The following is a 24396-nucleotide window of genomic DNA, read 5'->3' on the forward strand; positions in this document are numbered from 1 at the left end:
ACTTGTAAATCCTAGGATAATTTTGTTTCATTGACTCTTATTATGTTTATTTAATTGATGTTTTGATTGAGTTTCGACCTTGAATGCTTGTTGAATTGATTTTCTCTTAGAGTGACACTAGGGTTGAGAATCTATCTTGGTAATCCTTGTGAATGAGTAACACTTCATTAGTGTTAGACAAAGCAAGGTTGAAGAGGGTCGATAGGGTGAGTCGAGAGGTAGCGGAACGTCCCCTTTCCCTTCCGATGTGATTTATCTTACCTCCACATTCCAAGAGTTCTTTACGGTCATGATCGAGTGAACTGCTAAAAGACAAACTCCACTGGGGCTTAATTGCACGAGCAATAGAGTGAATTGTTGAAGTAATCCTTAGTGTTGGGGCTTAATCGTGACTAGGGGTCTTTCGCCTAAACCAAAAGGTTAGATCTATATTAGGGAATAGGATTTATCACTTGGAATCCCTAGAGCTTCAAGTAACCCTACACAGTGTGAGGCGTTGAGAGTATCCCTTTCCGCATGAGCATTGTGTAAGGGTTAGTCATGGTTAACCATAGATTTATGACCGTGTGTCTTTGGATTTTTATGACTTATTAAACATCAGTTAGGAGGCATAATGATTAGTCTTGCACTTGAAACAATAGTCCTAGGTTGAGTAATGTCCGGGTACCAATCTTCCCATCGATTACCTCTCCTTATTCCTATTGCTCAATTTTCTCTTTTCTTTATTTTTATTTGCATTGATATTATTCACTCAAATCACGAAGTGGTACAATTGATAGCTAAATAGCATCACTACTTTCTTCCTAACAACTATTCTCTATAGATACGACTACCCACTCACCGGGATACTTTATTACTTCGACAACTCGTACACTTGCGATACACACACTCAAGGGGTGTGTCACTATTCCCCAAACATAAAAAATTTCTACCTCAAGGATATAGTTCAAAGGCATTTCATGCCTTCTTGAAATGTTCCCAGTTCTTTGACAAAGATTGCAAGCAAGCACATAAAAATCAAGCTCGAAGCACCTGGGCTGCAGTTTTTGAAGAACTAGTGTGACCACCATAAGATGAAGAATGGCAATGAAAGAGGATATTTTATGCCTCATCTTTAGGGATGCATCTTTCAAATATTCCATCAACACATCGCTTGTAAAGTAGTGGTTCATCCCAAAATTAATGTTTCAAGTTTACAAAAAAAATATTTCTTCTGCGGAAATTTCAGATCTAGTGCATGATTCCACAAGCCAGATAGTTTACAAAATCTACATACCATGGAGCTTTAATTGTAGAGATTTTCAGTAACTGTTCATCGGGAATGCATCATTAATGGGCATCACTTTTTCTCCACTCATATTCATATCTTGATGCAATCTTGAGAGATGGTCGGCTACCATGTTTTCTATGCCTTTTTTATCACGAATCTCAAGGTCGAATTATTGAAGAAGAAGAATCCATCTTATTAATCGTGGTTTCACATCCTTTTTGCTCAAAAGATATTTGATTGCAGCATGTCTGTGTATACTATCACTTTGCAACCAATGAGGTAGGATCTGAATTTATCAAAAGTGGAAACAACGGCAAGAAGTTCCTTTTCTGTAGTGGCATAGTTAACTTGGGCTTCATCTATTGCTTATCTTGCGTAATAAATCGCATTCAGTCTCTTTTCTTTCTATTGCCCTAGTACAGCTCCTATTGCATAGTCTCTTGTGTCGCACATGAGTTTGAATGGAAACTCCCAATCAAATGGCGGAATTATTGGTGTAGTAATCAATGCCTTCTTCAACCTATAGAATGCACCCAAATAGTCATGATTAAAGTTAAAAGGAACATTATTTACTAACAAATTAGTCAAGGGTTTAGTAATTTTGAAAAATCTTTTATATAGCGTCAGTAGAATCCCGCATGTCCTAAGAAGTTGGGCACTCCCTTGATTAATGTTGGGGGGCAACATTTTCACAATGACTTCAACCTTTTCTTTGTCGACTTTGATGCCACGGTTGGACACAATGTGTCCCAACACAATGCCGTTACGTACCATAAAATGGCACTTCTCCCAATTAATAACAGAATTTATCTCTTGACACTTGTGTAGCACCTTAGACAAATTAGCTAAGCATTCGTCAAAGGTTGTGCCATACACCAAAAAGTCATCCATGAAAATTTCCATGACTTTTCAATAAAATCTAAAAAAATGGCAGTCATGCAAAGTTGAAAGATGGTGGGGCATTACAAAGACCGAAAGGCATCCTCCTATAGGCAAAAGTTCCATATGGGCAAGTGAATGTGGTTTTGTGTTGGTCATTAGGATGGATAGGAATTTGGTAAAAATCAGAAAATCCATCTAAGTAACAAAAATGGGAGTGTTTTGCCAACCTCTCAAGTATTTGGTCTATAAAAGGGAGTGGGCAGTGATCTTTTCTTGTTGCTTTGTTCAATTTCCTATAATCAATGCACATCCTCCAACTCTTGACTATTCTAGTTAGAAGCAATTCATTGTTTTTGTTCTTCACAACTGTCATGCCTCCTTTTCTTGGAACTACTTGTACCGGGCCAACCCATTCACTATATGAAATTGGGTAAACCACACCAACATCAAGCAATTTGGGTACTTCTTTTCTAATAACTTCTTTCATATTAGGATTTCATCTTCTTTGGTGTTCAATGGAGGGTTTGTAATCAAATTCAAACAAAATTCTATGCATACAGACTGAAGGATGTATACCTTTCAAGTCATCAATCGTGTATCCTATGACCTTTTGACGTAATCTAAGTTCCTTTAGAAGTTTTTCAGATTTTGCACTATTTAAACTAGCATTTATTATCACAGGATAGGTAAAATTAGGTCCATGAAACTCATACCTGAGGGTGGATGGGAGAGGTTTTAATTCTATCTTTGGAGTTTTGCATTATTCTGGTTTGTGGACTACATAAATTGGTTCTAGGATTTTAATCTTAGCTTGTTGGTGCTGCAGAATTCCTTGGGTTGTAACAGTTACACATAATCTCCAATCTCGCCTTCATCATCATCTTCCAACTTATCTTGTACCAAACACAATTAGAGTGGATCTTTGGAGAAGTGCCTTGGCATCTCCTTTTTGATAGCTTATTCAATCAAATTGACCCTACAATAAGAACTTTCAACAAAGGAACACCTAACAGAATTAACCAAATCAAATTCTACTTTTTCTTCACCAATGGTTAAAGAAAGCTTGCCATTTTTTTTGTCAATAAGTGGCCCTACAGTAGTCAAGAAAGGTCTTCCAAGAATAATTGGAATTTTAGTGTCTTCATCCATTTCTAACACCACAAAATCAGTGGGTATAAAGAACTTACCAACCTTAATTGTAATGTCTTCAAAAATACCTATTGGGTGTTTAACGGATCAATCTACAAGTTACAAGGAAATTGTCGCCCACTTCAACTCACCCATTTCTAGCTTCTTACACACCGACAAAGGCATTAAGCTAACATTTGCACCAGGATCACATAAAGCCCTTTCAGAGCTTGCGATGCCAATTTCACATGGGATCGAGAAGCCGCCCGGATCCTTAAGTTTTGGAGGTAATTTGTTTTGGATTAAGGTACTGCATTCTTCCATCAATGCCACCATTTCATACTCCTCCAATTTCTGTTTGTTGGATAAAATGTCTTTCAAGAATTTTTCATATGATGGTATTTGTTGCAAGGCTTCCATGAAAGGAACATTGATATAAAGCTTCTTGAGAACCTCCAAAAACCTTCCAAATTGTTTGTCAAGCTTGGCTTTAGCTAATCTTTGCAGAAATGGTATAGGCGGTGTGTAAGGCTTTGGAGATGTGTATCTCAGTGCTTCATCTTTTTCTGAACTTGTATGATTTGGTTCAGCCATCTGGTGTGGTGTTTTATTTTCTTCAGCTAAGTTCACCCGAACATTTTCATTGTCATCATGCCTTGGCTTGGGATCCTCTAGTTGCTTGCCACTTCTTAGGATTATGGCCTTCGAATGTTGACTTGGATTAATTTCAGGTTTTCCAAAAAAGATGCCTTGGGATCTTAATGAACTTGCCTGTTGAGCAATTTGGCTTTATATCATTTTGTTGTGTGTCACTAAAGAATCGACCTTGGAAGTGAGTTGCCGAATTACTTCATTCATGACTTGAGTTTGTTACTTGAATTCTTCATTTTGTTTATCTTGTGTCACGACAAAATTATCCAATAAAGCCTCCAAATTCGATTTCTGGGCTGGTAATTGTTGAAAACTCTTTGCTGAAATCTTGGGGGATGTCTAGCAACATTTGGACTATTATTTTGATCAACTTGGGTCTGCTTGTTCTACTAAGAGAGGTTGAGATGGTTTCTCCAGCCGAGGTTGTAAGTATTAGAGAATGGATCATTTTGTGTCCTTTGGCTGAAATTATTAAGATAATTCTCTTGCTCCATTGATGGTTCTGATGAGGAAGATGCGATCAACTGATAATTTACAGCCAAGTGTCCTACGTAACCATAGATTTAACACATAACGTTGGCGACACACGCAGTATTCATGTTGAGTTTGTCAAACTTTTGAGCTAGTGCATCCACCTTGGCTACTATAAGGTTTAAGGCATCCACATCATGTCTACCTGCAGCTTTTGGAGTGGTGTTTCTCTCACTTGACCATTGGTGGTGATTGAGTGCTGTGTCTTCAATCAATTTATAAGCGTCATCCACACTTTTGTTCATCAAAGCTCCTCCCATTGCAGCATCAACTGAAATGCAAGCATTATAATTTAGTCCATTATAGAACATTTACACAATTAGCCATTTCACCAAGCCATGGTGAGGGCATAATCTCATAAACTCCTTGAACCTATCCCATGCTTTATAAAATCATTCACTATCTCTTTGAGAAAAACTAGTGATTTCATTCCTCAATTGAGCAGTCTTGCTTGGTGGGAAGTATTTAGAGAGAAAAATTGTAGTAGCTGGTCCCAAGTTGTGATAGATCCCTCTTGAAGTGAATGTAACCAAGCTCGAGCCTTGTCCTATAAGGAGAAAAGAAAAAGCCTTAGCTTAACTGCATCTTGTGGGACTCTATTGAGCTTAACGTTGTTACAATACTAAAGGAAAACAAAAATGTGGAGTTATGGATCTTTTATTAGTGAGCGTCTGAACAGATTCTGCTGAATTAATGACATGAGTGCTGGCTACAATTGGAAATTGTTTGCCTCAACTGGTGGTCTTACAATACTGGAATACAACCCTTAAGCACTTGGGGCTGCAAACTCTCTTATTGTTCTATTGTTGTTATCCATGTTGGATGCTCGTGAAGATTCTTGTACTCTCTTTCTCCTCTGATATTGAATTCTGAAATCTTTTACAAATTCCTTGTCCGACTCCTCTAAATTTTTGAAGCTTAGAGATGTTCGTAATCTTTAAACAAAAGTTAAAACAGTCAAAAAGATCAAACAAAAGGCCTACTCTAGCCGAATTACAATGAATTTGATATCCACACGCAAAATCCTCGGTAACGACGCCAAGAACTTGTTGCTTAATCGCAAGCGTACTGTTTTACCGAGTAATATTTAAGATATCAATCCTATGGAGACAATGGTATTGATTACCAATTAAATACAATTAGAGATTAGCTAGGCAAATATATAATATGAGTGTGAAGATGGTAAAATAAGGAATTGAAGTAAAAGAAATCTACAGAAATTTAAAAGTAAAGGAGGATTAGCTAGGAGGACAATCTCAGAAATTTCAATCCCTAGGATGGGTTTCGCCACAAAGTGTAGTGGAATGTATGTTTTGAATATCTCTCTTGAATCAAAAGATTTACGTTGAAGGCAATTGTCAAAAAGAATGCTTGCTATCCTCTTTCAAGGTACAACAAGAAGGTTAATCTAAACTAATGCTTATTTTCATGGTGGTTAGCCTAAATCAACCTTTAATCAGAGGACAATTCATTAAAACCTCAAGAAATCCAACCTAAAATCTCAAGTTTGGTTCTATAAGGGTCCAACATTCAAGGTTCACCTTTCAACAAACTTGGATCTCTAAAATCATACAAGTAAATTCTTTCACATCGACAAGTTACAAGAATTTATAACCAAATCAAAGCAAGATATTTTAAAATAAAAGAGTATTCCAAAACATAAACATTTATCCACAACCTTGGGCTAAAACTAATCTTAGGCTAAGAGTTTTACTCTTCCGTAACAAGATTACAAACTAAAAGATTAAACCGAAGCATTTTCATCTCAAAATACAAAGATCAAAAGCAAGAGAAAGCTCCATATTCTTTTCTATCCCCCAAAACTCCCTCTGAGGTTCCTCCCCTTTCGTCCCTGGCTTCTCTCCCTCTTTTCACTTCTTTTTTGCTTTGTTTTCCATGTCCAGTCTGGATTTTATTGTCTTTATGTTCCACAACACCTTTGCTACACAGGTGGGTCATGTTTCTTAATAGGCCTTGCCTTTTCCTGTTTCCTAATGTAATACCATGTACTGATTTTTGACCTCATACTCTTTTTAGATTTTTGTGCATGCATTAGGGGCAAAATGGTCATTTTGCACTAGTGGCATCCTTGCATGAGTGCACAGTAGGTTGTGTGTGAAAACCAGCTGAAAACTAGGGGCAAAATGATCTTTTGGACTCATTCTTTCAATTCAATTATAAAGGGCATTTTGGTAATTTCTCCTATTTAAAAAAAACCGAAAAATCTGAAATTGAATGGATAAAGAAGCAACGTGGCTTCTTTCTCTCCTTCCCTTATTCTTTCTTCTTTTCTTTTCCTTTTTCCTTCCTTCGGCCAAACATCAAAAGATTTTGGAAAAATTTCTTCGGCAAGCTATTTCGACAAATTAACGATTCTATTCTCTTCCTCTCATTCTCCGGAGCTTGGTAAGGCTTCGATTCAAGGTTTTCTCCTTGTATTTTCTTCGTATTTAATTTTTTTTGGAAATCCTTGAAACCCTAAAAATCAACCTTGGTTTGAGTTGTTTTTGGACTCAAATCGAAGCCCTTTATCTTGCGATTCATTTGTGTGTATTTGTGAAAAAAATTTCGCTATTTGGAGTTGTAAATCGTCGATAAACCATTGATTAAGGCCGGTTTTGCTGTAGCAAATTCGTGCGTTACTGTAGCACTTCCGAAAACACTGTAGCCCGAAAACCTTAGCCTTTTCTTTTATTTCTTTGGTCCAAATCAAAGCCCTTCTTCCATGGAATTCATTATACTTGTTTTACCTTGATTTGAGGTTGTTTGGGTTCAAAATGACGTCGTTATCCCCTAACACCCTAGAGTTACATGTTTGACATGTAACCTTGCATTCGCATGCATTTTAGTTTCCGTTTTTGTGTTCATTGGTTCTTGGATTCTTTGTGTGACTCTAGGTGGCAATGCTTTCTCCCAGGGGAAGGAAATTGCCGACATGTGAGCACGTGTCAAGGCGAGACGACGGGTTCAATGAATGGTTTAATTGTTATTTGCATAGATTTAATAAGAGTATGATAGTATTTCTTTATATGCTTTATATCATGAATTTAATGCTAAACCAGATTTCATTTGCTATATATGGATATTTTGAGTATGGAGTTATTTTTGCAAAAATTACTCCAATATACTTATACATATGTATTTGAAAGATACATGTTTACATGTATATGTATATGTGTTTACATACAAAGGGAATATGGATTGATGTATATTTCCATATTTAAGCATCGTATGCATGATTCCTAAAGTTGAAATCGGAAAGAATTGCACTATGGCATTCGGATTTTGATGGTGACAGTGGACTTTAGTCCAACATTGCAGTGTGGGGTTCCACGGTCCGGCCTAATGGGAGGCGGCGTGGTCAACCTTGAGTTTACCCTAGTCAAGAGGTGCGCGGAGTCATTGACAGGGAGTTCTTATATGAGAAACCTGCGGTCACCACACGGGAATCTCTGTGGCTAACACCAAGGAAGGCAGTATTGTGAATTTTAAAAGTTTTAAAACACCTTGGTGGTCCTGTAGCTAGTCGCGGCCACGATTAGCTTGGGAATTGTTTAAGGTCAACCTGTATATTGAGCGGTGCTCAATGTGTTGGAAAATGTTATTTACCTAGACTACTTTGGAACTATTGTGTTAACTGTTAATCTGTTGAATACCTGGATCTACTTTTATATGTTATTATTATTATTGTGGTAATTACTATTTGGAATGCTTTACTACTCTGTTATATCTACGGATCTACTAGGCTTGACTTTTGTGTATTGTTCCTATATTTATATTTTCTGGTTGTATTTGGAAACCTATCTGGTTCTGTAGTGGAGATTGTCTCTCTCTTCTATACATTGTGGTAGCGGGTTTGTTTTGGGCTTTACGATGACTAGGAGGGAAAATGTTGTAGGGTCCACTCCTTGTTGTCGTGGCGATTGCCACGTGCCTGGCTAGGGTCGGGGCGTGACAATTTTAGTGGTATCAGAGCTAGAGGTTTAGGCTAATCTTAGTCTAAATCCTAAACTTGTTGATTTCGCTACTAATTAGTGGATCCAATTACTGATTTGCATTTAGCATAAATGCATATAGGAGTTAAGTTTGGAATTTGTTTTTCTTGTTCCTTTCAGCTAGAATGCCAGCACAACGTCCATGTGCGCATCGAGGAGTTGGTATTCCTTTTGAGGAACCTCCTCCTGTCCAACCTCCTTCTCCCTTTAGGCAAGAGGTCAGTTAAGAACATGATCCTGTTGTAGCAGCATGAGTGCATGCTCCAGGTATCCCAGACCCTGAGCCTAATATTGCAACTCTAGGAGTAGTACCACCCCCGGAAGCTCTTCAAGTCTTTAAGGCATATTGGGATGCCCAAGATCGTCAACCGACATACCAGGAGTACCGTGATTTCCTTGGTTATTGGAGTCTGTTAGGGGGACAGCCCCGTACTGAGCCAGTATTTGCACAACCACCACCCTCTCTAATTCTTTCAGTTCAACAAGCACCGATAGAAGACAACAAGATCAGTCAGTGCTTAACCTTATCAAAGTTACTGAAGGAAGTAGTTCAGTCGGTCTTGAGGGTTGAGAAATTGGTAATTGAAGGTAAGCGCCTTCGTGAGAATCTAGCCAAGAGAAGAAACTCAGATATTTTAAGGACATCCAAGCGTAGTAAGGGTGATGACACATTTTCAAATTTTACAGGATCTAGCTCGGTTAAACCGTTGTTCGGACAAGTGGGTAGTCAAAAGAGTACTACATCTGCGAGTAGCAGTTTTAGAGGAACGTCAACTTGAAATGTTCCTAGATGCCGGAACTGCAACAGATTTCATCCTAGTCTATGCTGGGAGCCACGCAGATGCTATCAGTGTGGGCAGACAGGCCACCTTAAGTCACCATGTCTAAAGTTAGGCTGTGGAGCACCAGGGTTGGCATCTCCTGCAAGACGACAGAGTCCATCTAAGGATGTATCACTTACTAGGTTTGCACCAATGGCTCCAACTAGATTAGTTGCTACTAGCAATATTACACCAGATGAAGCACAGCGACCACAGACCCGTTCTCAAACCAGAGTTTATGCAAGGACCAGTGGGGAAGCTGAGGACAGATCCAATGTTATTTCAAGTAATGTATCTATCTTTTGGCATGAGGTATATGTTTTGAGAGACCTAGGGTCAAAGAGATCTTTTGGTAGCACTGCATTTGCATGTCATGCTGATAGTGATCCAAACGCCCCTTGATGAAGAGATTGTTAGAAAGGTAGTTTTCTGAGGATGTTCTATCCAGGTGAAGGGTATAGATTTTGAGACAGATCTGATTCCATTGGAGATGCAAGATTTTGATGCCATACTTAGGATGGACTGGTTGAATAGGCATAAAGCCGCCATTGACTGTTTTCGGAAGGAAATTACCCTGCATACCTCTTATTGATCTAGTATGGTGCTTGAGGTTGAAAGAAAGGTTCTTTCGAGGTGTGTGATATCTTTTGTGAAAGCAAGGAAATTATTGTGTAAGGGATGTAAAGCATACCTGATCCATATAGTGGATAAAAGAATTGTTGCACCAAACTTCAATGATATTCCCATTGTTCAAGAGTTTGAGGATGTATTTCCTGATGAATTGCTTGGATTACCTCCAGATCGAGAGTTTGAGTTTGCTCTTGACTTGCTTCCAGGTACTGCTCCAATCTCTATTGCTCCGTATCTCATGGCATCAACAGAGCTTAAAGAGTTAAAAGTGCAGTTACAAGATTTAGTAGACAAATGGTTTGTATGGCAGAGTGTATCATCTTCGGGTGCACCAGTTCTCTTGTGAAGAAGAAAGATGGCTCTTTCGGATTATGTATAGATTATCGGCAATTGAACAAGGTGACAATCAAGAACAAGAATCCTTTACCCAGATGATTGGTTTGATTAGTTGCGTGGGGCAAGAGTGTTTTCGAAGATTGACCTTTGGTCGGGTTACCATCAGTTGAAGATTAAGGAGAGTGATGTGCCGAAGACAGCATTCCGTACGCAATGCAGGCATTATGAATTTTTGGTCATGCCATTCGAGTTGACTAATGTCCCAGCCGCTTTCATGGACTTGATGTGCAGAGTCTTTAGACCATATCTTGGCAAGTTTGTGATTATTTTCATCGACGATATTTGGATCTACTCAGTAACTAAAGAAGAGTATGCACAGTATTTGTGTACAGCATTGCAAATCCTTCGAGAAAAGAGGTTATAAGCGAAATTCTCCTAGTACGAGTTTTGGTCACAGGAAATGGTCCTTCATGGACATGTGGTACCTGGAAAAAAAAGGAATTTGTGTAGACCGGAGGAAGGTTGAAGTAATCATTAATTAGGGTGAGAAGAGTTCACAAGAGTGGAAAAGATGCCAAAATTCAGTGCCAGTGTTTATACTGCCTACTAGTGGCAAAGAGTTTGTAGTGTTCAGTGATGTTTCACGACAGGATCTCAGCTGTGTATTGATGCAAGATGGAGAGAGATGTTTGATTTAAACTGATCATAAGAGTTTAAAGTATTTGTTCACTCAGAAAGAGTTAAACTTGAGGCAGAGTAGATGGCTGGAGTTGATCAAGGATTATGATTTGGTGATTGACTATCCTCCAGTTCTTCGGGACATGGATGTCAAAATTAAGATTGAGCCAAAAGGGGTTCTGTTGGCAACTTTTGTGGTAAGACAATCGTTATTTGAGTAGATTCAAGAAACTCAGAGAGCAAATGAAGAGTTAATGAAAGAACTACAGAGGTTGGAAAAAGGTAAACCTAGTGAATTTGGGCTTCGCAGTAATGGTATCATTGTATTTTGGGGAAGGATTTGTATTCCAAAGGATACAGGACTTAGAAGTGCTATTTTAGAAGAAGCTCATTCCTCAGTCTAAGAAGTATATCAAAGAAGTACTAAGATGCATCGTATGATCATGGAGAATTCATGGTGATCTTGAATAAATTGCGAGATTGCAGAGTTGTAACATGATGCTTAGTGTGCCAGCAAGTAAAAGCGAAGCATCAACAACCAGCGGGATTATTAAAACCTTCGCCTGTCCGAGAGTGGAAATGGGAGCATATTACTATAGATTTTGTGGTTGGGTTGCAGCGTACTTTTCAGGGGCATGATGTTGTATAGGTCATTATGGACCATTTGTCGAAATCATCCCATTTTTTGGCCATTTATACCCAGTATTCCTTTTAAAGATTAGCGAGGCTATTTATAAGCGAAGTGGTTAAACTCTATGGAGTACTTGTTTCAATTGTGCCAGATCGTGACCCGAGGTTCACATCTCAGTTTTAGCCGAAGTTTCATCAGGCTTTGGGGACCACTATGAGACTCAGTATTGCATACCATCCTCAAACAGATGGCTGATCTGAGCGTACAATCCAGACACTTGAGGAGATCTTGAGGGCTTATGTTCTCGATTTCCAGGGAAGTTGGGACAAGCATTTACCTCTTATGGAATTTGCTTACAACAATAATCTGCATGCAAGTATTGGTATGGCTCCTTACGAAGCTTTGTATGATGGACATAAGCGCCAAACACCTCTTTGTTGGGGTGAAGTCGGTGAAAGAAAGCTACAAAGTGTGGAATTGATTGAAGAAACCACAGGAAAAGTGAAGGTGGTTCAAGACAGGTTAAAAGTGACCCAAGATCGATAAAAGAGCTATGTGGACAACAGGAGAAGAGATTTAGAGTTTCAAGTGGGTGATAGAGTTTTCCTAAAGGCATCACCTTGGAAAAGGGTAATATGTTTTCGTAGTAAGAGAAAGTTAAATCCTCTCTATATTGGGTCGTTCTTGATACTTGAAAGAATTGGGCTAGTGGCCTATAGACTAGAATTGTAGCCAGAGTTAGAGACGATCCATAATGTTTTCTATGTCTCATTGTTGAAGAAGTATGTACCAGATCTATCACATACACTTGAAACAACCCCAGTGGAACTTTGAGAATATTTGACATTGAAATGAGATCTGTTGTATTTTGACCGGATAGAAAAAGTGCTTTGAGGAAAGGTGGTGCTAGTAGTAGAGGTTCTTTAGAAAAGTGATCGGATTGAGGAGTTGAGCTGGGAACTTGAACGAGTCATGAAAGAGAAATATCTTGATTTGTTCAGTGAGTCTGGTGAGCAAAAATTTCGAGCACAAAATTTCTCTAAGGAGGGTAGAGTGTAATACCTTGTCCTGATTTTTGACCTCATGCTCTTTTTAGATTTTTGTGCATGCATTAGGGGAAAAATGGTCATTTTGCACTAGTGGCATCCTTGCATGAGTGCACAGTAGGTTGTGTGTGAAAACCAGCCGAAAACTAGGGGTAAAACGGTCTTTTGGACTCATTCTTTCAATTTTCTCTTATAAAGGGCATTTTGGTAATTTCTCCTATTTAAAAAAAAACTGAAATCTGAAATTGAATGGATAAAGAAGCAACGTGGCTTCTTTCTCTCCTTCCCTTATTCTTTCTTCTTTTCTTTTCATTTTTCCTTCCTTCGGCCGAACATCAAAAGATTTTGGAAAAATTTCTTCGGCAAGCTATTTCGGCGAATCAACGCTTCTATTATCTTCCTCTCATTCTCCTGAGCTTGGTAAGGCTTCGATTCAAGGTTTTCTCCTTGTATTTTCTTCGTATTTAATTTTTTTTGAAAATCCTTGAAACCCTAGAAATCAACCTTGGTTTGAGTTGTTTTTGGACTCAAATAGAAGTCCTTTATCTTGTGATTCATTTGTGTGTATGTTTGTGAAGAAATTTTGCTATTTGGAGTTGTAAATCGTCAATAAACCAATGATTAAGGCCGGTTTTACTATAGCAAATTCGCGTGTTACTGTAGTAATTCCGAAAACACTATAGCACCGAAAAACTTTGGCCTTTTCTTATACTTCTTTAGTCCAAATCGAAGCCTTTCTTCCATGGAATTAATTGGAACTTGTTTACCTTGATTTGAGGTTGTTTGGGTTCAAAATAACGTTGTTATCCCCTAACACCCTAGAGTTACATGTTTGACATGTAACCTTGCATTCGCATGCATTTTAGTTTCCGTTCTTGTGTTCATTGGTTCTTGGATTCTTTGTGTGACTCTAGGTGGCAAAGCTTTCTCCCAGGGGAAGGAAATTGCCGACCTGTGAGCACGTGTCAGGGCGAGACGACGGGTTCAGTGAGTGGTTTAATTGTTAATTGCATAGATTGAATAAGAGTATCATAATATTTCTTTATATGTTTTATATCATGAATTTGATGCTAAACCAGATTTTATTTGCTATATATGGATATTTTGAGTATGGAGTTATTTTGGCAAAGATTACTCCAGTATACTTATACATATGTATTTGAAAGATACATGTTTACATGTATATGTATATGTATTTACATACAAAGGGAATATGGATTGATGTATATTTCCATATTTAAGCATCGTATGCTTGATTCCTCGAGTTGGAATCGAAAAGAATTGTATTGTGGAATTCAGATTTTGATGGTGACCGTGGACTTTAGTCCAACACTGCAGTGTGGGGTTCCACGGTCCGGCCTAATGGGAGGCGGCGTGGTCAACCTTGAGTTTACCCTGGTCAAGAGGTGTGCGGAGCTATTGACAAGGAGTTCTTATATGAGAAATCCGGGGTCACCACACGGGAATCTCAGTGGCCAAAACCAAGGTAAGCAGTATTGTGAATTTTAAAAGTTTTAAAACACCTTGGTGGTGTTGTAGCTAGTCACGGCCACGATTAGCTTGGGAATTGTTTGAGGCCAGCCTGTATATTGAGCGGTGCTCAATGTATTGGAAATGTTATTTACCTAGACTACTTTGGAACTATTGTGTTAATTGTTAATCTGTTGAATACCTTGATCTACTTTTATATATTATTATTATTATTATGGTAATTACTATTTAGAATGCTTTACTACTCTGTTATATTTATGTTGTCACCACTCACTGGGTAACATCTGGTATTCAGTACTCTCTGTTCTTCTTCAGGTTGTGACGTTGGACTGGGTTATGCTGGGCAGGCAGTAGACTGACCTATCTTTTCTTCTTGTCTAGGTTAGTTTGTAGTGTGCATGTAAATTCTATGGATCCACTAGACTTGACTTTTGTGTATTGTTCCTATATTTGTATTTTCTGCTTGTATTTGGAACCCTGGCTGGTTCTGTAGTGGAGGTTGTCTTCCTCTTCAGTACATTTTGGTAGTGGGTTTGTTTTGAGCCTTACAATGACTAGAAGGGAGGATGTTGTAGGGTCCACTCCTTGTTGTCGTGGCAATTGCCATGTGCCCGGCTAGGGTCGGGGCGTGACACCTCAGCTGTCAATTTGTTCTAATTCTTTTCATGGGCCTCTTTTACTCCATCACCATCTCCCTAGATACAAGGAATGCTTAAAAAACTTTGGGCTAAAGAGAAGAATTGCACACAAAAGTTAAGAAGAATGCATGATTATATAACAGAAAATAGGGTCTAATACATGAAAATATACTTCAAAAGTTGGCTACAACAATGTCCATCCTTTTTCTTCCTTATAGTGATTGATTTTGTACAATTCAATCCTATGACACTCACGTTGTTCCCAGTTTCATCATTTTTCTTCATCTACTTCATAAGGAAAAAAAAAACAAAAAACAAAATTGACTATGTATAAATTTCATTTATAAGATTGAAAATTAAGTTTAGATCTTAAAAAGTTCATGACGAGCAACAACAAAAAATTTGGATCCTTGATTATGTGGTGTTTTCATATACAATTTGCTTACTTTTGCTTTTTTAGCCTTTTCCTATAAAAGAACAAGTTGAATACATTCTTGAAATCAAGAAATATAAAAACATATTTTTGATAATGATTAACAAGATAAATGTATGTACCTTAGTTTTATCATATTCCAATAATCACACAAATCCTCCCAATTCTCTTGAGTAATAAACTCATTAGGTTTCTTCTTTCTTGCATACTCATAGTTAGAAAAACTCAAATAGTACTTCTTCAAAGATTGATGATGATCTCTCATTCTATTTTTTTAATATGGTAACTACACAATCAGCTATCCTTGGATTTGTCTCAATGCCAATAACATTTAAATTCATCTAAAAAGTAAATTATTAAAACAACAATACATAAACTGTTTATCTTAGTTAATGTAAACCATTCTTATGCCGAGACGACCAAATGTTGTTTTTGTGTGCTCCTCTCAGTCAAGTTTCTTGATCGATCATGGACAAGGTAAATAAGTCTGAGCAATAATACCTAACTCATTTGATAGCTTTGTTGATTGAACCCCATCTAATGGTCTACCTTGATCTATGTCTATATAAATAGGAAGGTTATTATTTTGTTATTTTAACCAACTTTTGCAAATTACAACCTTGTGCCTCAGCTTTACAATTTTTTTTGTTGCACTAGAAGCTATAAAAAATTCAACATTTATAAATGATGCAATGTATAAAACAACAAAAATAAAACTCACATATTGCATAGGCTTCCAATATATTAAAAGCATCTATAAAATTATGGGCCTAACTGGGACCTCATATTTAAATAAACAACTGTAAGTAATCAATTTCCAACTTACATCCTAAATAGTAAATTTCCATCCGAAAGTTATCTAAGTCATATTGACTAAACCAATCATCTTTGAGCTGAAGAAAACAATAAATAAAAAATAACTCAATTTTAACAATGTGAATAATCTTAATTGCTACTATGTATAAATATGCACTTCATAATTAAAGGCTAACTTAATATATATGGTTAGCCATCTAAAGCGAAAATTGTGGGGGCATTTTGGACAAATAAATATAAGTAGTAGAGAACAAAGATACCACAATCCACACCATTTCTTTGTTGTGGAACCTGTCATTGTGACATTGTTAAAAGTTGCGCCATTATATTAAATAATGTAATGTTATATATAAAGATATATGCTAGAGAATTGTCACATTGGGATCAAGAAGAGGAATTTTGGATATAACTACTTTATTCTCATTTCTTGCCTCAGTTTGACAAATGTCCAATACGAATCTGACATAAGAATATGTGTGTGTGTGTGTGTGTGTGTGTGTGTGTGTGTGTAAATTGACAAATAAACTTGGCTGAATAATGAATTTTGTCATTTTTAATATTGTTAGCAACCACTCTGACTGCATACTCAACTAGGATTAACAATTCACAGTGTTATACCTACTCAAAGAAATTGGCAATATGGCCATGTGCAATATATTTTTTTCTTTGTTTTTTAAAGTCGTGTATGTTTATTGAAAAGTGGCACTAAATGTTTCTGTTAGTCAAACAAAGGAAGTCAAAGCAAAGCATTCAAACATGCCAATTAAGTTGAACACCGCACTGTGGAACCTTGATGTTACTACTAGCATGCTGATTACGCCTTCCTTGATAACTATTTTTTGCTTCTTCACAACTAAAACATGAAGCTATGCATAAAATGATCACAATGTAAAACATTAAGAACCCTTATTTGTGTAAATGAAAAGAAAGATGAAAAAAAGTGCATGCCTTCTTATATCTGGCTCCAACCTCTTTAGATCTACTTGATGGAGTGAATCTAATAGTAACATGAAATGCTTCTTAATGTTTGACTGCCTATTTTCACTAAAGTTGCAAAGGATAAGAGGGCTTCGATTCCCTCTTTAAATTAAAAACACACTCACACACAAACACACACACACATTGAATGAATTAATCCACACCAAGTGAAAAACAAAAAGGAAATTTTTTATATGAAAGAGAGTTCACCAACAAATAATGGGAATGAAAACATATTGCTTTTTAAGTATATTCTTCATTTTGATCTACTTGAGCACCTTTTTCTTTGTCACCTTTCTCTTATACATAAAATCTAGGTATAATACCCGAATTGGTCCCTCTACTTTTTTCTCTTCCCTTTTGGTCCCTTTACTTATAAATGCTCCCAAGTAGTCCCTCTACTCTTGAAAATCATTCTATTTAATCCCTTCTACTTTGAAATAGGCTAATTATTTGGCTGTATTTTTAAGAGTAGAGGGATAGATGGAAAGAGATTAAGGGTAGAGGGACTAAATTGGGTTATTTTCAAGAGTAGAGGGATTAGTGGGCCGTATTTCTGAGTAGAAGGACCAAAAGGGAAGAGAGAGAAAAGTAGAGGGACCAATTCGAGTATTATACCTAGATTTTATGTATAAGAGAAAGGTGACAAAGAAAAAGGTGCTCAAGTAGATCAAAATGAAGAATATACTTAAAATGAAATATGTTTTCATTCCCATTATTTAAAGTGAATGTTTATTAATTTAAAGAAGCTCAATAATTAAATACATGTTTGCTGCCTTTTTGTTTTTTGGTTAATAAGGTAAGTGTTGAATGAAACGATACTCTTAAACATTAAGAAAACACATTATGTGCTAATATAGTATATTAGAGTGTGAGATATGAATATTTTTTATGTTAATATAATTATCATAGTATATATCAACAATTGTAATTGAAAATCAGTTGGCAAGAAATGAATAATAATATGCAAACTATTGTAAAAATTATGCCAACTATTCATGTTACAAAAGTAAATAATTGCCCGGTGAAATTTTGTATTATTTGTGACAAAAAAGGTAGTTCACTTTAATTATTTCCTTTCATAAATTAATTTCACACAAAAAATATATAAAATATGTAATGTAATTATATTATAAAAACTAATATTAATAAGAGCTTAGACACTAATAGAAAACATCAATGTCAAATCATAAATCCCAGCTACATATGGCGGTTCTCTTTCTCAATCATACCTGTTATTCAAGCACGCGTGAATTTAACATAAAATAAACAGATAACAAGATCCTTGATGTAGTAAACCTTTGAATTGTGTGATATCTATATCAATATCAATATCAATTCTTGGATTTGGTGTTAAGTTGGTACTTTGATATAGTTTTATATTGTGTAATTGAAATTATAAGTTGTATTTCCATCGGTTTGGTTATTGCCGATTTCAGCATCACATAAATCTTCAATGTCAAGCTCTACTGACTCACTCTCAATCTTGCTTTATTCTTCTCAATCTCTTGATTCTCTCTCTCCTAACCAACATCTATACACATTTCCTGGATGGATTAAAACATATCTCCTATCCTCTCAAACTAACTCCATAACTGCTGCTCCGCATTATTAATTCACTATATATGTTTCTCTCGTGTTCTGATAACAAATTAACTTTATTAACTTATGCTTGGTTTTTATGTTTAGGTTGGTTTTTTGATATCTTAAATTGCAATTTGTTTATTATTTACTTATTGGAATCATGTTTGATTGTTTTCACATATTTTGAAAGAAATAGTGGGTTGATCCAATTGTTAGACTTCTTCATCTAAAGTGAGAAATCATTATGTTATTAAATTTTTATGATTATAGCGTATGTATAGTTCTCAAAGCAAGTATTTTACTATAGTTAATTTGCAATGTCTTCTTGCAAATCAACTTATTTAAATTGTATTACAACAAATTCTTCCATAGATTATTTAATGACTAGGCCCTGTCATGGTGAAGATGATGCTTTATTACCAGCTATTAATAAAGCAGAGACTACATGTAACAGAATGATATGGATGAAGATTAGAAGTTTTAAGAGAATATAAAGTAGAAAGAAAAAGAAGACCGAGCAACAGTAAGTTTGCTTCAACAGCTTCAATTATCGGGACCCTAAAAGAATATGATAAATAGTGAGAATTTCTTCAATCCTTACCACATCCTTTATTTAGCATTTATTAAAACTAATTACTATATATACATTCTCACTAACAACATGCATTGTATTGTAATTAACCTATTTGGTTTTCAAAGGAGAATGATGAAAAGTGTATGAATTTTGACCTTTGTTTGTTTAATTCTAGTTTTTTGGGACAACCAGTACAAGATAACATATTAATAGTTAATCTCGCATGCTTGGCATTACTTTTGTTATTTGAATTGCTAAACTCAACTAGTACTATATAATATTTTGTAGAGAAATCCCAAATGCTAGAGCTTTAAGATATCAAATTGAAGTATAGGGGAATCTTAATGAGCAACTCGAGGCAAGTGTCATGTTGCCATATGATCTTTTACATATATGTACATGATACTATTAGAATTGAAAATAAGTATTGAATAAAATTCATGAAAGAATTGTCTATTATTTTTCATGTTCAGATTTATACCAAAATTAAACTACTAAGGCACAAGAATTTATTTTATACTATTTAGTCCAATATTTTTATTTTCTAGTGTATTTCATAATATTGTGACATTTAATGTAGTTCACATATCTTCTTATGTTGATTTCTTTCCTTTTTTTTTTTCTGAAGTCTATAATCTTAAATAAATTTTGATTTCATATTCTTGGCAAACATGATTAGTGATTTGTTTTTTGCAAGTCTAAAAAAATGCAAATGAGAATTGAAGCACTATCAAATTATTTGCAAACAATACTACAAAAGGCACAAAAAATTGATTTTTGACATAAACAACAATGAAAATTTAAAAGCCATAAGATCTCAGCTCACAAACTTCAACTCAACTCTTTAAGAATTGATGGGGAATGTGAGCCAAATTCCAAGGCTGCCGAATTAAAGAAAAAGTCCTCTCTTGGTAGTATCAACAGGTCTCATAACTCAGCTTTCTAGCCTTACCAGGATAGTGTAGTAAAAGAAGCACATCATGCCGAATTAATTGTAAATAGTACTTTATTGTACCTGATATAAATGCAAACGAGAGCTAGATTTTGTTGTTATTTATTAATATATGGATATGTTGTTTATAAGTAGGGGTGAGCAAAACCGGGTGCCCGACCCGGTTTTCAAAACCGGATCGGGTACCCGGTTTTTCGGATCAGCAAAAGCTTGACCCGTATCCGACCCGGTTTAAATCGGGTACTAAAAATCGGGTACCCGGTTTAAACCGGATCGAATATCGGATATCCGGATCCAAATTTAAGTTTCATCTCCTCCATGGATTTTTTTTTTTATATAACAACATCAACATTCATTATGAGAAACTTGTAACTTATAAAGAGGATTAAAAACCTTACATTATTCTCCCCACAAAAAAAGTCAAAAAAACATAATAAAGAGTTTCACCAATCTTAGACATAAAGATTTGGAATTTTTTTCCTTTTTACTTTTTAATCCTAGAAGAGTTTAAATTTATTAATATGTATATATATAATATAACTATATATAAGTAACTCTTTAAGTATTTAAACGAGGGATTTTTATTTTTTTCTACTTACACCCTCGTAAAATTTTAAATTTATTAATATATATAATAATTTTAAATTTTATATGGTCTAAAAAGTAAAAAAGAAAAAAATTTATCTTCAATGGTTTAAATGAGGGATTTGGATTTTTTTTTTCTTTTTTACTTTTTAAACCATATAAAATTTAATTTATTATATATCTAATTATCTATCTATATATAATTATATATATAAACGAATATATTAAAAACCGGATCGGTATTCGGATACCCGGTTTTTAATTTCTCCCGACCCGTATCCGATCCAGTTTTCACCTTAAAAATTCGGACCGGGTACCCGACCCTCTTTTTTGGATCGGGTACCTAAAAAATTCGGGTAAAAAAACCGGATATCGGATCGGATCATCAGATTCGGATTTTTTTGCTCACCCCTTAAATATGTAACCTTTATTGTTCTCTATCAAACTTACCGTTATGTTCACTCTATAAAATAGATCATTAATGAGTTTGTTGTTATTGTTTTTTAATCTGAATTTCATTTTGATTATTGAAATTTTTTATTCATGTGCAAATATAAATGTGAATTGATTGATTATATCAAAAATTTGAGTAAAATTTGTTACGCATAAAGATGGAATTGACATGCCAAAATGACAAAATATAAGAAAAGAGCACTAATTTTCATGTATTCATAACCTTCCAAAATACCTTTATTTTTTGTCGTTATGTTTTTTTCTTTTCATGATTTTGTTTCCATTCTCATGCATTTGTAATTGAGCTATGTAATAGGTGCATCAATGAATAATGAAAGTTTATAATTTGTTTTTTCTTGGAATCAAATAAGCATGATTAGAGGAGCAATAATATGTGTTTGTATATATATATATATATAATGGGTTTTTATGCTTTATTATATTGCATGAATGTATCATAACTCTCATTTTATTATAACTAAGATTTCCACTCATTAATATAAAATTAATAAACATGTTTATAATTATTATAAAGTAACACACTCACTACTAATATGAGATTATCCACTATAAACCTTGATTATAGCTCTATGAATGCTCTTAGAGGATTCAATAGTTGGCTTTTTGATATAGGAAATGGAGCTCTTGTAACAATGAGTACAACTGATGGCTATGAAGGTAATTGGATAGCCATTCCGCAAAATCTACTAATTCGGAACCTTGGAGATCCTCTTGCATCCATTGTGAATGTAGTATATAGATCCTTTATAACCAACTTCATAGAAGAATCTTACCTTAGATCCCATGCATTCTGACACCTTATAATGAAAAAGTTGAAGACATCAACAACTTTGTGCTACAATCTATACCAAGATCTGAAAAAATATATCTATGCTCTGATTATATCTCAAACTCATCGACTTCAAGTTCAGACATTGAAGATCTTTATTCAATAGAGTTCCTAAATTCCCTCAAGCCACCAGGTATACACAACCATAAAACTAAGGTTAAAACTAGGATGCACCATTAGGTTGTTGAGAAATATAAGTCAACCTAATGGAATTTATAATGGTACTAGATTGATTTTAGCACAAACATGCCCAGATATCTTTGAAGCTAAGATTATCTCAGGGTCTCATTACTGTTCAAGACCGAAAACTTCCATATATATTGCATCGAAAAGAAATCTGTGTTAGTTGTTATATATTTACCAAAACCTGTTTTTACTCATGGACAACTATATGTAACAATGTCCCGAGTAACTTCCCCACAGGTATGAAAATCTTGATCCTTGATGATGATGTCAAGGCAACAAATAAAACTAAAAATATAAAAAAAATATATAGTGATAACCCCAATTTTATTCTTTAACTACCAATTTGGTGATGTCAATCTTCAAACAAGGTAAGAAGCTTTTAAAAGATACTATTATCAATTATAAATTTGATATAGCATATTTTTTCCCATTAACTGCTTGTCCTTTATTGCAATGGAATTCGCCATGCTCAAAAAAATAAAAATTAAAATTAAAAAACAAAAATTGATTCTCTGCTTTTCATAAGTTTCTAATCTTCTTCATTTAACGTATCATGATCATCATAATGATTCACAACCAATTTTTTGAACTTACACTACCAAGCTATTGATGTTAAAAATAATTTCTGAAATTTTCCATATTTAGTGAAAGGGGAAATCATTCATGATGTATTGCTTGACATTTTTATTGATTTATAATAACTCTCATCTAGACCCCTAGTTGTATCATTTATTTAATTGTAGTAATTTATCTTGATCTTTGAAACCTGATTTATTCACTTATGATTACTTACAAAACAACTATAATGTAATGTTTCAAAATTTAACAGGATGACACAATCCATGTACAAATAAGAGAGTTGGATGTAGAGAGGTATCACACACCAATCTGAAGGCGAACTTTTCAATAAAAACACCTTGATAAATCAAAATCTTGATGATCCCACTCCTTATCCCCACCATTATTATGACTTATTAACAAATAAGAAGCTTGTAGAACTAGCAAACTCTGACAAGCATTTGATAGGTAACATCACATCTTAATCATTTCCTACCTATAGCATCAATCATATCTCTCTAAGGGAAAAAATTACTATTGGCCACTTTTACACTAATCCCTTCAATTTATGTTATATTTACAAATGCAATCGGCATTCTGCTATCTATTAGACCATTTGTTACAGTCCAATTGACCAAATATAATATGACAACTCAAAAAAGAGATGCAATGGTAAAAAGACAAAGGTAAAACTTTAATTTAGCGTAACTATTTGGGAATGTTGTTCCAACAAATTAAATGCTGATGAATTAGCCTACATGTGTCCAAATTCGATATTAATTTATGCAAGAATAATAATTAGAACTTATCAAGGTCTACATCCTCTATTACTCCCACTAACGGACGCTTTCCTACTGGTGTTGGATTTGTGAAAATATGAATATATGAATATATAAGTATGCAAGTACACATTAAAATATTGTAATCAAGTCCGTAATACCGCAAGTGCACGGGCCATCAAGTAATACCTCGTGGATGAACACGAGAGTCATATTTCCCTAGGAACGGTGAGAGGCTCCTATTACTTCTTTTTCGCTCAATCAATAGCCTAACTGTTTAAGTTCTCTCTTTAGTCTAATCGTACAAATTATGGATACAATACAATTGGAGATGTCGTTAAGCACACTTGGAATGAGTGGGAGTATGTATGAAGGTTATCTTGATTTCTAATTATGATAGGCGTTAAGTATCAATTATGTTCTAGGATCGAATATGGAGAATTCAAAGACCACTAGCCCCAACAAGCCATGGCGACTAGGTCTAAATCACTAAAAACTTAAGATGAAAGTCCTCCACCGGTCACTCAGATGGAATCTAATCCTTCTCAGCCCCCTATGTTTGCCTTAAGTACAGAAACCCTACGAGAAGAAATCAATCAAACCCTAAGTCTAAGGGTCAATCAATCCCTAATCCGAAAACCTAGCTATGCCTAACCTCTTAGAACATGCATAGATTTATCATGGCATGGGTGTCATCAATGCGAGGGCATATCCTCCTCATCCACATCAACAAAGATAAACAATTAAAGCATGTAATGATTAAGAAAACTAGAATGATATATATTGATCAATCAAGATTCATAAACAATAACCGAGGGACCTAGATATACAATTCCCCTCGAAATAGGTTCTCATGGACCAAAGAAAGTAAAACATCAAAGTGCAACAAGAGCCACAAGACCAAATAATAAATAAATAAA

The 24396-nt window shown here is 35.2% G+C and overlaps 1 non-coding gene across 1 annotated transcript; it reads left to right on the forward strand.

Moving 5' to 3' along the window:
* The first annotated feature begins 4795 nt into the window (after positions 1-4795).
* On the forward strand, positions 4796-4902 carry LOC120279691. The gene has a single exon (XR_005541997.1). It is a non-coding gene; the product is annotated as a small nucleolar RNA R71 (small nucleolar RNA).
* The last annotated feature ends 19494 nt before the right edge of the window (positions 4903-24396 follow it).

Source organism: Dioscorea cayenensis, chromosome 16 (genome assembly GCF_009730915.1).
Source record: "Dioscorea cayenensis subsp. rotundata cultivar TDr96_F1 chromosome 16, TDr96_F1_v2_PseudoChromosome.rev07_lg8_w22 25.fasta, whole genome shotgun sequence".
Classification (NCBI taxonomy): Eukaryota; Viridiplantae; Streptophyta; class Magnoliopsida; order Dioscoreales; family Dioscoreaceae; genus Dioscorea; species Dioscorea cayenensis.